Consider the following 15,536-nt stretch of genomic DNA (forward strand, 5'->3'; position numbering starts at 1 on the left):
GGCATTAGTAAAATAAGAAAATCTACGGTGTCGTTTTGATTTAAATCTGTCTCCCTCCATCCTCCGATAGTACTATTTCTAGGTCTACCTGTTGTCAAGGAGGCTCTGAGGAAAACAAATTTACACCAACAAGGCCGTAGAGGGAGACAGATTTAAATCAAAACGAAACACGAAACCGTAGATTTTCTTATTTTACTAATGCCATACTCTGTATTAGAGTACACGGAGTACGGGTTATCTGAACCCGTATGAATCGAGTATTGGAATATTTTCTTAACGGTGCCTTTTGGTATTGTCATACCTGGGTTAAACAGAGAACTTAAATCGAGTCGAAATTCATTTCACTTATTCCCATTCTATCCATACTGCGATATAAATAGTTTTAAATTAATTAAAGTCAGACTTACTCTCAATCTTTATTATAACTTTCGACGACCGGTTTCGCTCTTTAAAATTTGTAGAGCATCTTCAGGTCAAAGGTAACGAGTTACAAAATGCTACAAACAAAAACCAGAGTTAGGACATTGTCTGGTTGTAAAAGATGCTAAAGATCCATAAGATCAAGCCAATGTTGAATAACATACATAAAAGTAGCGAAATAGCATACCAATGCACATGCATGCAATCATGGGGGGGGGGTGGTAAAACTTCCCCCAAGCGCACAAACATGTGCAGAAGTATGCTATATATAATCATGCAATCATAACGTGTCGTACTTACATTCGGATACAAGGTGCTACCAACTCAGTATTCATTATCATGATGTTTCTGTTGAAGTTATGTTAACGGGATATGGTGGAATAGACGGAGGATGCAGCAAAGGTAAACAAATTTATGGGATTTAGGAATTCTTGAGGGTGATGAGATAGTTGGTGTAAGTCAACCAACAAATCTGTGCCTGTTATAATGTTTGTGTAGATCAAATTAGTGAATGACATATATACAATTTTAATGTGTGTTGATTTTAAAGATTTTGTTTTAATTTTATTTATATTTATATATATATATATATATATATATATATATATATATATATATATATATATATATATATATATATTAAAGAATTCTATTTATTAAAAAATTTTATTTAGAATTAAAAAATTCTATATATATATATATAAAAATATTATCTATAAAAAATGTATAACACAATGTAGGTATACCACGAAAATATAATTTACTAATATTTTCCTTTATCTGGTTCAATAGATTATTAATATCTATCCATAGCTTATATCACTTAAAACATAGTTGCCATTCACAACCAATTACTTCTTACTACATTTATATTCCTATTTACTTTCTATTCCAATTCTCCACCCTTTAATTTATAATGTTTTATTTACCTACATTGTTGTTTTAATTCATATTTTAATTCACATTCACATTTTTACTTTTATTGCTTTTTATTAAATGACGGCTAATATAGCATTTTAACTACAATTTGAAGCTTTCGATCTACCTACTCTTAGGCGAACAATAATCCTACACGAGCAGTACTCGTCAAAGATCAAGTACGGACCTTAAATATTCAGTTTGCAACTGCACATCCAGTTCTTACATACACAATAAATACTCGCTACATTTGTGATCCAAACGTTGTCAACTTACATCTATTAATAAATAGAATTCTTTAATATATATATAAATATAAATAAAATTAAAACAAAATCTTTAAAATCAACACACATTAAAATTGTATATATGTCATTCACTAATTTGATCTACACAAACATTATAACAGGCACAGATTTGTTGGTTGACTTACACCAACTATCTCATCACCCTCAAGAATTCCTAAATCCCATAAATTTGTTTACCTTTGCTGCATCCTCCGTCTATTCCACCATATCCCGTTAACATCATGATAATGAATACTGAGTTGGTAGCACCTTGTATCCGAATGTAAGTACGACACGTTATGATTGCATGATTATATATAGCATACTTCTGCACATGTTTGTGCGCTTGGGGGAAGTTTTACCAACCCCCCCATGATTGCATGCATGTGCATTGGTATGCTATTTCGCTACTTTTATGTATGTTATTCAACATTGGCTTGATCTTATGGATCTTTAGCATCTTTTACAACCAGACAATGTCCTAACTCTGGTTTTTGTTTGTAGCTTGTTACCTTTGACCTGAAGATGCTCTACAAATTTTAAAGAGCGAAACCGGTCGTCGGAAGTTATAATAAAGATTGAGAGTAAGTCTGACTTTTACTTCATTTAAAATGAACTCTCACATGCAACCCATTCAAGATTTAAATAGTTTTAATTTATATCGAGAAACTACGGCCGTGTTGGTGTAAATTTATCTTCCTCAGAGCCTCCTTGACAACAGGTAGACCTAGAAATAGTACTATCGGAGGATCGAGGGACTCGAGGGAGACAGATTTAAATCAAAACGAAACCGTAGATTTTCTTATTTTACTAATGCTAATGCCATACTCTGTATTAGACTAGACAGACTCGATTCATACTGGTTCTCTGAACCGTAAATTGGAATATTTTCCTAACGGTGCCTTTTGGTATTGTCATACCTGGGTTAAACATAGAACTTGAATCGAATCGAAATTCATTTCATTTTATAAATTTATGCTCATACTCATGAGAACATATTCGGAGTTTATACTCCGTTTTTATTCATACCAACCAATGTATGTATGACGGATATACATCTCCAACTCTCCAACTTTTTTAAATTCATACATTCCATTGACGTACATATGTATGTACTAATAAATCTTCTCTTTGTTACAGCATTCAGTGACGTGTCGTTTATATCGGGTTTTTATTATCGGTAAGTAGTCCAAGTAATGAAGCTTAAAATAGGATAAAACCTCGCAATTTTTACAGAATGGATCGATTTGCTTGAAAATTTGAAAATAAGTAGTGGATAGTCCAAGAATCAAAATCTATATGAGGCCGAAAGGCGCTTTTACCATGGGGGTGGTTGCCACCCCATCTCGGGGATGGAAATTTTTTATTTTATTTTGACAGCAAAAGTTGGTAAACACATTGATTCTAAGCAAAAAACGTTCTATACATTTTTTTGATAAAAGTAATAGTTTTCGATTTATTCGCTATCGAAGGTGTTGGTTTAAATCGAAAAAATTATTGTTTTTAATCAGTTTTCTGCTAATAACTCAAAAAGTTTTTGTTCTATCAAAACAAGTTTGCTGTACCTTTTGAAAAAATAAACAAAACCGTTTTTTATAACTTGCTTTAAGACCAATAGTAATCGAGCTATACTTTGTTATAAGCTCTTCTTCGTAAAATGCTAAATATTGTAGTTTCAAAGTCAAAAGACGGGAAAACTATGCATTTTTCGAGTATAACTTGTTCAATCTAATTTAAAGTATTTAAAAATATCTATCTCCAGAAAATAAAAATAGTCCCTAGCTCAAAAATTAAGTGACTTATAGTAAAAAAAATGTCAGTCCTATTTTTTTCAGCGAAAAAGTGATCGTAAACTTCCCCCTACTCTCCACCCTAATTCAAATTGGTCATTAATCTTATTTGGTCTTCTTAATTTATGTATTGTTAATAGGTTCTAGAGGTTTGACCGGCTTAGAATGATTAGTTTAAAAAAAATGAGTTAAAAGCGAATAACGAATTTTTGTAGTTTGGTAAAAAATGCCCATTTCTTCAGAATGGAAAGATTCGCATCAGAGATACGAAAAAATATTTAAATATAAAATTGTAGCTTATTTAATTCTCAAGAAACTGGTTTGCAAAAATTTTTCCTACGGCAAAAATTAAGTGAGCTATTGAAAATTAAAGCTTGTAATAACATGCAAAAACCACCTTTACCAACCCTTTCAAAGTCACCTGTTTTTGCGAATGAGGATTTTAAAATGATATAATATTAATAGCCCTATAGGTCCTGTAAAAACCTACAAAATAATTTTTTAACAAACTTTCTAGGATAAAAAATGAAAAAGTTACGGTTAAAAAATCAATATATTTTTTTGAAAAAAAAAGGAGATATCCAATTGGAAGCATAGTAATGTAAGTTAGCGGTGTTCTTAGTCATCGGCCTTATTCATTATTCTTTATTTATGTATTATTAATAGATACCAGAAGTTTGACTGGCTTAAAATGATTAGTTTTTAAAAAAATGTAGTTAAAAGCGAATAACGAATTTTTGTAGTTTGATAAAAAATGCATTTTTCTTCAGAATAGAAAGAGTAGCATCAGAGATGCGAGAAAATATTTCAATATAAAATTGTAGCTTATTTAATTCCCAAGAAATTGGATTGCAAAACTTTTTTCTACGGCAAAAATTGAGTGAATAGTAAATGAGTATAATACCGAAAAACATTGATTTTTTCGATATAAAACTAACACTTTCGATAGCGAATAAATCGAATACTATTAATTTTATCAAAAAAATGTATATAGCCTTTTTTGCTTAAAATAAATGTTTTTATCAACTTTTGGAGTCAAAATTATAATAAAAAATTTCCACCTCCGAGATGGGGTGGAAACCGCCCCCATGGTAAAAGCGTCTTCCGGCATTATATAGTTTTGATTCTTGGACTATCCACTACTTATTCTCAAATTTTCAAGCAAATCGATGCATTCTGTAAAAATTGCGAGTGAAAAGCTTCGGTTCCTGGACTAAAGGGTAAGAGTATATTTATATCTGGTGGAGATATGAGATAGGTAAATGTAAATAATATAAAATTAAATACAAAATTACCTATACAGCGTGTCTACTTGAGTTGGAAACATATGGGAAACTTTTTTATTATTAATTTTACGAAAAAAAGTTATTCTTTATAAAAAGTTCTGCATGCCCCAAAACCTAAGATTCAATTATCAGATATCAAATTTTCTCAATATTATACGAGGTATGTCAAAAAATATTAATTTCGGCTAAGGGTAAAGTACCTTTATTTCTCTCAATATCGAAAATTCTTATTATGAAAAGTTGTTTGGAAATAAAAACCAAGCTCAAATATGTAATTACATGCTTCTAATTGGAAAAAAATATTTTCCAAATTTTTCTCAAATTTATTGATACTAACTTCGTTTTTATTCATTACACATACGATAACTCTTTTATTATTACTTTTACGAAAAAAAGGTATTCTTTATAAAAATCTCTGTATGTCCTAAGACCGAAGATTCAACCAACAGATATGACATTTTATTAATTTTATACGAGTTATGTCAAAAAATATGAATTTCACTCAAGAGTAAAGTACCTTTATTTTTCACAATATTGAAAACGGTTATTAAAAAAGTTGTTTAGAATTAAAAACTATGTGTCAATATGCAATTACATCCTTCTAATTGAAATACTGTGAAATATAAAGGTGCTATAATATTGAGCGAATTTCATAGTTTTTGACACACTTCGTATAAAATTAATAAAAGTTGATATATCATGGTTGTGTCTTAGATTTTAGACCATGCAAAGTTTTTTATGAAGAATAACTTTTTTTCGTAAAATGAATAATAAACGAGTTATGATATTTGTAATAATTAAAAACGATGTTGGGTATCCATAAATTTGAGAAAAATACTTTTTTTTCAATAAGAAGCATGTAATTGCATATTTCATCTTAGTTTTTAATTCCAAACAACTTTTTATCATAAGAATTTTCGATATTGAGAGAAATAAAGGTACTTTACCCTTAGCCGAAATTCATATTTTTTGACATACCTCGTATAATATTGAGAAAATTTGATATCTGATAATTGAATCTTAGGTTTTGGGGCATGCAGAACTTTTTATAAAGAATAACTTTTTTTCGTAAAATTAATAATAAAAAAGTTTCCCATATGTTTCCAACTCAAGTAGACACGCTGTATAACTATAGAGGTATACGCTCTGGCAAATATTGAAATATTTATTAAAAGTAGGGACTCCACAGAGTAAGAGTGAGAGCGAGATTATAAGAGTGGATCATTGACAGTTTCTAAGTGGTCAATAAACTAATCTGTGAGGCTTTCGAGACCGGGGTAAGTTGTTCAAGGCTGATCCAAGTGCTGCCAAAAAGTTGTCTAAAATAGGGATTTTGATATGAAGAAAGAAGTGAGACAAAACAAGATCAACGAAGAGGAGCAAGATGGAATTGCTAAATTGTAAGCAACTTACATTAACAGCAGCGCAAGTGCTGTAAATTGAAGAGGAATCATCAAAATCTCTTCTTTAGACTTCTTGATGGCCAACCAATAGAAACTGTTTGGTGATGGTATGAATATATGTCAGAATGAGTTGGTCGTCGACGGGATCAGAAGATGTCCGGAGTGATTCACGCGAACTAGGATTGAAAAGATGCAGAGAAGATCCAGTTTAAGAGTCATGGTTGATGATACAGACCAGAAGACTAGGAGATATAGTTCTACGTAGATTTTGTTAAAGGTAAGTTCTAAAAGTCTTTTTTATTGTTGTTAAAGCAGATGTTTTCGTTATTTCATTCAAAAATATTATTTACATTTAAAAATTTTGCTTCCAACCACCCAAAAGTACAGAAATACAGTACTGATTTCTTCTTCTATATTTGGTGTTCATGTTTAATTGTTCCTAGCAGTAGCGTAGCTAGCACCACAGGGGCCCTGTATCAAAGTTTGTCGCGGGGTCCTTCTCCAAAACTGGTATGGGATAGTGCTAAAAGTTCAACAAAAGAAGCAAAAACGCTTGTGTTGAACAAAATATTTATTAAGTAACTATAGTTATAAAATATACAAATATAATTACAAATACAATTACTCCTGCAAGCCAATAATATACCCATATAATTTAAAAATGAACTTTTCTCGTCTTTTGTTCGGAAAACTTATTTATTAAAGCATCCATCATCCATAGCTGAAGAAGATTTAAATTACTTTAGATTTTCTGTTTCTATAAATTTGACGTTCTGCATTAAGAGTTGCATATAATTTTTACTAAATGTCTCATTTAAAATACCGAAAGTTCCTTAGAATAAACAAAAAATTTCTCTTGAACAAGATATTTAAAATTAAAAATCACACTAAATTTTCTCTTTTTTTCACCCCTGTAACTGATTAAAATAAACAGAAATTTTCAGGGACTATTGACCCTCGATAATAATGTAGTCTTTCATTCTGCGTTTAAATTTTTCAAATATAGATACATATAGCCCAATAAATGACCGTTTTAGAGTGTAATTTCCAGGGGCAACTCCGAATTGCATGAAAATTTGGATTTAGGTCCTACTTAACCTCCACTTCAAAGTTGAATTTATGCCGTTGGTTGCTTTTACTTGGGGGGTGACATTTACCCCTTCCCGGAGGGTAAAAACGCGTGTTTAAAATAAGGCCGGAAATGGATAAATTGGCTTATTTTAAGCACCTTTTGTTCTATAAAGTTTTTTACGTAAGTCAATACTTTTCGAGTTATTCGCGATTTAAAATGTTGATTTTTCGACAAAAAAACTACGTTTTCAGATCGTTTTCCCAAATAACTCAAAAAGTGAGTATTTTATCGAAAAAAATATTTTTAGCAAAAGTGTAGCCTATAAAAGAACTAAAAAAATGGTGTACCAATAAAGTCTACAAATTGAGTAGAAGCAAAGTTGTAGTTCATGAAAAATACGTTCTTATTCGTCTAATTCCAAATCGAATAATTCAACGCGAAATCACCGAAGAAAAAAGCGTTTTTCGGGAAAACCTTATTAAAATTTTTAAAGTATCGAAAAAAAGATTATTATTTGTGTTTTACAAAAGTTTACAGCATCAAAAATAAACGAGTTACACTGAAAAAAAAAGTTGGCCCCTTTTTTTTGGTAAAAAAAAAATCGTGAAATCCTCCCTCTATGAAATTAATCGTTTGGCTTTACCATCTATTTTAACTGTATGTGTATTGTTTATATGATCTGTGTGTTTGATTGGTTTGAAGTGCTTATCTTTAAAAACATTTGGTTTTATAGTAAAAAAAAAAAAAATTTCTAAAATTTTTTGAAAAATTTAATTTTTTCAAAATAACTTAAAAAGTGTTAGTGACAAGAAAAATCTTAAAGAGTAAAAAAATGTAGGTTTTGATATTATAAATATGCTAGTTTCATTTTGTTTCTAAGACAAAAATTGGTTAAGATATGGCTGTTCAAAATTTGCATACACTCGTGATTAGTGACCCATTCAAGCTTTCTCAATTATAACCCTATCAAAAATAAACATTTTAAACCGGTGAGACTGACAGATCATATAAAAAATAGATAGGTAAGTAAATTGTTTGTAAAGCGGTAGCGATTAATTTCATTTGGGGAGCTAAACACGGCGAGATTTTCATGATTTTTTACAAAAAAAAGAGGGCCAACTTTATTTTGAGCGTAACTCGCTTATTTTTTAATGCCAAAACTTTTGTTAACAATTAAAACAAAGCTTTTTATAAACACTTTAGAAAAGTTTAAATGGGTTTTTCCCGAAAAGTGCTTAGTTTTTCGGTGATTTCACCTTGAAATATTCGATTTGGAATTAGACGAATAAGAACGTATTTTTTATGAGCTACAACTTTGTTTTTATTTGATTGATAGACTTTACCGATACACCATTTTTTTGGGTTTTTTATAAGCTACACTTTTGCTACGAATATTTTTTCGATAAAATTTTTACTTTTTGAGTTATTTGCGAAAAACCGTCTGAAAACGTAGTTTTTTTGTCGAAAAATAAACATTTTCAATGGCAAATAACTCGAAAAGTATTGACTTAAGTAAAAAACTCTATAGAACAAAAATTGCTTAAAATCAGTCAATTTATCCATTTCCGGTCTTATCTTGAACGTATGTTTTTTCACCCCCGGGAAGGGGTGAGTGTCACCCCCCAAGTAAAAGCAACCAACGGCACAATTTCAACTTTGAAGTGGAGGGTAAGTAGAACCTAAATCCAAATTTCCATGCAATTCGGAGTTGCCCCTGAAAATTACACGGTATCGCCAAATTTCCCGTTCATTTACTGGGCTATTATTGGTTCGCTCAGGATTCGAAAAAAAGGAATGCATTTAAAAAGAGTTGGTGCGAAATTTTACGTTTACGCTCTTAATTAATTATTTAAGTGCAATAAATGCATAATTTAATATTTAAGAAGTATTATACTATAATTATATTAAATTATTATACTTTTTTGCAGAATAAATTTTTTCTAATATTATCTGTCAACATAAACTTCAAAACGATAAGCAAAATCTTAAAAATAGTCATAATGAATAATAAATTCTGTACTTACTGATCCAATTATCCAATTACTTCTTTACGTTGTAAATATTACACGATAAGAATTAAATAATAAGTTTGAAACAATTATTATTTGCTTTTCTCCTTTCCTCTTTAAATTTCCGGCCGAAACAGTAAGTCATCCGCTAGATGGCGATACCAGCCATACCAGCGAAACTCGCAGAGGATAGGCAACACTTTCCTCTTTCCAGCGAAATTTCCAACGAAAGTTGTACTAATAATCCGCTAAGTAGGTGGCGATACCAGCGAAGCTCAGGACCGATACCTTCCTATAGTGGGTGATCATATTATTAGAGCCACGTAGTAAAATTCAATGTTTTAGACGAAGGGTATATAATTGAGCTGTATCATATATTAATGCATTTGTCTCCATTTAGCCAAACTTCCGTCTTGTTACACTTTATGAAAGTGCAATAAATAGTCTGACAATAGTGGCAACACGCATGTGTGGCAATGCGTGACTCAGATGCCATTGTTTGTCAGTGCTACCCAGCCTAGTTTGCAACTCGTGTGCCTATTATTTTGTATCCTTGGTGTTTAGAGTTATAATAAACTTTGCGAGTTTCCATTGCTCTCTAGTGATATTCTGACAGTCCTATGCTATATTTTGTGAATTTAGTAAAAATTGCGCGTTCGTTACACTAGTGGTACCAGAACATCATGGGAAATCCAAAGACATCTCACCAAGGAAAATAGCAGAAATAAAAACTTTAATATTTAATACTAATCACTCCAACAGAAACATAGCATCCATTTCTAAAGTTTCAAAGGCAACGTGGACCGTATAAAGAAAAAACTTACATACCATTATTAAACAAAAGGAAATTTTTCTGAGGTGGCTCTAATAATATGATCACCCACTGTAATATATCCTTTTATATGAGACAGGAGAAATGTCAAACATTTAAATATTACGATATGACGTGACAACTTGCCTGCAAAGGTAAAACAGTATATGTGAAAAAAGTGGGTTTTGAGATAAATGACTTTTTGTCCTTTTACCGTGCCGTTTTGTCATTTATAAAGTTAGACAAGTGAAATTTGGAATATAAAACAAGTATGTTATTATAATAATTATTATATTAGGTATAGTTTTTCCAAATGTGCTTGTAAAGTGACATATACTGTTTTACCATTTTTCCAGTATACCCAAACGGTATATAAAAGACTTTATACGTATATACCGTCGGGGGAGATAAAAATTCCCTTTGGCCATACTATGGTAAAAGAGTATATGAAATGTTATACTATTTTACCATTGGAATTGGGACACCGTTTTTATGAAATATGGTACCGTATAACAGCATATACCACATATATCCTGTTTTACCAGTAGAGTTTCAAAAAAATAGATATAACATAATCCCAGGGATAAGCAGTGTATGACGATGTATACTATTCTGCCTCTGTAGAGTTTGTCGAATATACTGTTTTACCATAGCAGAGACGCAAGTACACGTACTCATATACTGTTTTACCAGTGTCACATTTCGAAAACTAAATGAGATAGAAATAAACTAAAAATTGCATAAGAAAGAGCGGAAAAAATAACCCAGTTTCGGCGGCAAATTCAAAAATCGATTTTTTTCACATATACTGTTTCACCTTTGCAGGCAAGACAAGTATTCGCGTGCTTTTTCGATCGTTTGAAATGATTTAAATATACAGAAGATTTTAAATTTGCACTTCTAAGTTATGAGTTTTTGAATCACGAAATTTTGAAATCTTATTTTTAAAGGAAACTGAACATTATTATGTAATAAAACAAAAATGTGCAAGTTCCCTATTGACACGGCTGATATGGCGGTAGCTACGCTTCTGCTTCTTTCTAATTTGATCTGTGATTTTTTCTAACTACTCTCACGTTGATCGCCTTTAAAGCTTATAAATTCTGCAAGTTTGTAACTGAAAACTGCGGGAATATCAAATTAAAAAGGCAGTATAAGCAGTGCTGATTGACAGTCTGACCACACCGCGTGCTTAACTATCTATTTACAGAAACGGCAACTGTTAAACAACGTTTCTTGCGGTTAAAAGAAAGTAAATCATCATTATTTATCCATCGATGCTCTTCCGGTAGGTGAGTTTCAGTTCAATTGATTTGATAGTCACGGGATTCAACTCAAACCAACAATTCACATTTTTAATTATCGATTCACGAGGAATCGTATTTTAAATAAATTTAACTATCAGAGATGAAAAATCACGACTTTTATAAACAAAAACAATATTGCAACTATACAGGGTGATTGATTAGTAGGGTAAAGCTCAATAGCTCCGCTATAGTAATAGATAGCAATAAAAGTTAATAACAAAAATTTTAGCCACCTTTGAGCTTCACATACAAAATTAGTTAGAATGTTACAGGGTGTTCTACCGGGTGTCCACTTATATTTTCCCTCATTTTAACTGCCTATAACTTCTAAACGGCTCAAGATAGAAATATGCGGTTTTCACTGAAATGTTTTATTTTAGTAAAAGTTTTGTCTGAATGGATGGAATGTTTTATATCGCTTTCAAATACGAAATAAAAAATGGCGGATTTTTGACAAAAACTTTGTTGACTTTTTTTTTAATGGAACACCCAGTATATTCTCTTGTAAATTGAAAGAAAGATCATTCACCTATCTAGCGATTTAATTTTTTTCAAAATCGGTTGTCAAATCACTGAGTAATTAATTTTTAAAATGAGAGGTGCAACGTGGATATCACATACCTACAAGTTTTTTCTTAGTAAGTAACACAACTAAGCAAGTTATGTGATTTCCACATTGCATCTCTCATTTTAAAAATTAATTGCTTAGTCAATTGACAACCGATTTTAAAAAATTTTATATCGCTGGATAGATAAATAACCGTTTTTTCAAGTTTTTAGGTAAATGACCATTTTTTATATCGCTTTTAAATAAAAAATGGCGGATTTTTGAAAAAAAAAACGTTGACTTTTTTTATTAAAACACCCAGTATATTTTTTGTGTCTTAAAAAAACGGTCATTTACCTATCCAGCGATATAAAAATTTTTAAAATCGGTTGCCAAATGACTAAGCAATTAATTTTTAAAATGAGAGATACAATTTGGAAATCACATAACATAATATCATTTTGCTCAGTTATGTATGTTATTTAGGTATGTGATATCCACGTTGCACCCCTCATTTTAAAAATTAATTACTCAGTGATTTGACAACCAATTTTGAAAAACTTTATATCGCTGGATAGGTGAAGGACCTTTCTTTCATTTTACAAAAAAATATACTGGGTGTTCCATTAAAAAAAAGTCAACAAAGTTTTTTCAAAAATCCGCCATTTTTTATTTCGTATTTGAAAGTGATATAAAAAATTCAATCCATTCAGACAAAACTTTTACTAAAATAAAACATTTCAGCGAAAACCGCATATTTCTATCTTGAACCGTTTAGAAGTAATTGGCAGTTAAAATGGGGGAAAATATAAGTGGACACCCGGTATAACACAGTGGCAGACCAAACTTATGTTTTTTTAAATGGAACACCCTATATTTTATTTTAAATTCGAAATCCTGTTAACTTCTCCATCACAAAAATATAAAGGTTTGTTATGTTATACAGGGTACTTACAAAGTTATAACCGTTATAAGCAAAACAGCAATGGTTTATTAATGCCATATCTTTTACCGTATTGTCAAAATTTTCAAGAATGGTCGATATTGCTAATTTTCTTTATATCAAATACAGGGTGAGTCAAAACGCAAGTACATTATTTTGTCAGTAATTTTAAATGGAACACCCTGTATTTTATATCACTATTGAAAAGTACCATTACCGTACTTTAATTTTTAGATAACATTTCCTATGTCTAAATTTATTAGTTTTCGAGATATTTTCATTTTTCAATGGACCAGTAGCGTAGCCACCCAAATCACCAGAATTTAATAAACTGGCTGGACTGATTTTTTTGGGGTTACGTTAATAATGAAGTTTATAAAATATCTCCAACAACAAGGGATGAGATGAAAAATAGAATACAAAATGTATTTCGATGTGTTAATTTACAAATGCTCCGTAGAGTACCTAAGTAGCTCATTCAATGATCGTTTTTAGGCGTACATAAATGTGTTAGGAGATAATTTTGAACACCTTATGTAATTATATATTAAAAATATTTTATTAAAAGTAGCTTCTAATTTTTTCAAACATGTTTTTTTGCAAAATGTATTACTGATAAATTATGTTTCGTTCTTTATTTGTTACATTGTTACATTTACATACAAAAGTAGTGTTTAATTGTCTTCACAAAATATTGTATTTTGTGTTTGTGTATTTTTTGTAAAATTTATTACTGATTTTCTTTGTTTATTTGTTGCATTTACATAAAAAGGTAGTTTTTAATTGTTTCAAAAATGTTGCATGTAGTGGTTGTGTTTTTGTTTGTAAAAAGTATTACTAATAAATTATTTTTATTTCTTTATTTGCTACAGTGTTACATTGATTACTGGATTAATAATCGGTAATCTTCAATGGTCAATTCAGTCATGGCTTACTTAAAATTTAGATACATTTAAACACCTAAAATAATTTGCTCTGAAAAATGAAAATATCTCGAAGACTAATAAATTTGGGCATAGGGAATGTTATATAAAAATTAAAGTACGCTAATGTTACTTTTCAATAATGATATAAAATACAGGGTGTTCCATTTAACATTACTGAGAAAATAATGTACTTGCCTTTTGACTCACCCTGTATTTGATATAAAGAAAATTAGCAATATCAATAATTCTTAAAAATTTTGGCAATAAATAAAAAAATATGACATTAATAAACCATTGCTGTTGTGCTTATTTTTATTTATACAGGGAGTTGAACTTGTTACGATTTTCATACAAAATTGGTTATAACTTTGTAAATACCCTGTATAACATTACAAACCTTTATATTTTTGTGATGGAGAAGCTAACAGGATTTCGAATATAAAATAAAATATAGGGTGTTCCATTTAAAAAAAGATAAGTTAGGTCTGCCACTGTGTTATCGAACACCCTGTAACATTCTAACTAATTTTGTAGTGTGAAGCTAAAGGTGGCTAAAATTTTTGTTATTAACTTTTATTGCTATCTATTACTATAGCGGAGCTATTGAGCTTTACCCTACTAATCAATCACCCTGTATACCTAACCATTTAGACCAGGGCGCATCTGTAAAAATACTAGTACATTTGGATGTTGAGAGGTGACTCATATTTTTTTGCAGAAATTGCTTGAAAGTAACTCATATAATAATATTTCAGTTATCCTCCCATTGAAAAAGGTCCGGAACATTGTTTAAATAATCAAAATGTTAAAAAATGAAGGAAAAATTCGATTTTTTTCTTCGTTTTTTGATTATAACTTTAAAAGTATTCATTTTCGAGAAAAGTTACACTGACATAAAAGTTACACTGACATTAAATTTTCTAGAATATAGGATTAGTTAAAAATATTAAAAATTGTCACCCTTGTTTCAAAATAGCAATAATTGCGAAAAAAACTATAAAAAAAGAAGTATTCGTCTTTTCCGTTTTTCAACCATTTATGCTACACTTAGGACCTTCATATTTCACCCAGAAAAACTATATGATATAGTGAAATAATGCTGTAAATTTTATTAAGAATGGTTTAATAGATTTTGCAAAATAAATTTTGCAATCCAGGTTTCGCAAAAAAATAAATTTTTTCAAAATGTTGCAGGACTGAAAATAAAGCAAACAAGTTGGATTTTTTTTACATATAGAAGAATACTGTTCCTTTCATTTGCAATTTGCAAAATAAAAATCGGTTAACTACCACGGCGTCAGGATTTTTTTAAATAAACATTAATTTTTTGTTCCAACGCGCAGGACAGCGGATACGTTTGCTCTGATTGGGCATGCCAATGACCTTTGATAATGATTGATAAATTTTAATTTTTAGTACATTTCGATATAAATAAATAAATTTGTTTATTGCAAAATAAAAACACTTACTCTGTCCTTTGAAATTACACTTTTTTAGCAAAATCTTTCTTTGTTCATATATTTTAATTTAGAAAATAAAAGTTTATTATTTTTAAACATATGCAATTGTTTAAACAATATTTCACAAACAATAATCAAATTAGTAGATAAATATTAGATAATAATAAGAGTATATAAGACAATAATTCGTCCCACAATAACGTATGGAAGCGAGACATGGACTCTGAACCAGCGGGAAACAACAAAATTACTGGTACTTGAAAGAAAGATACTGCGGACTATCTATGGGCCTTGCAGAGAAGAGACAACAGGAGAATGGAGAAGAAGACACAATGATGAACTCCAGACAATATATGG

The sequence above is a fragment of the Diabrotica virgifera genome, chromosome 7, assembly GCF_917563875.1.
Source record: "Diabrotica virgifera virgifera chromosome 7, PGI_DIABVI_V3a".
NCBI lineage: Eukaryota > Metazoa > Arthropoda > Insecta > Coleoptera > Chrysomelidae > Diabrotica > Diabrotica virgifera.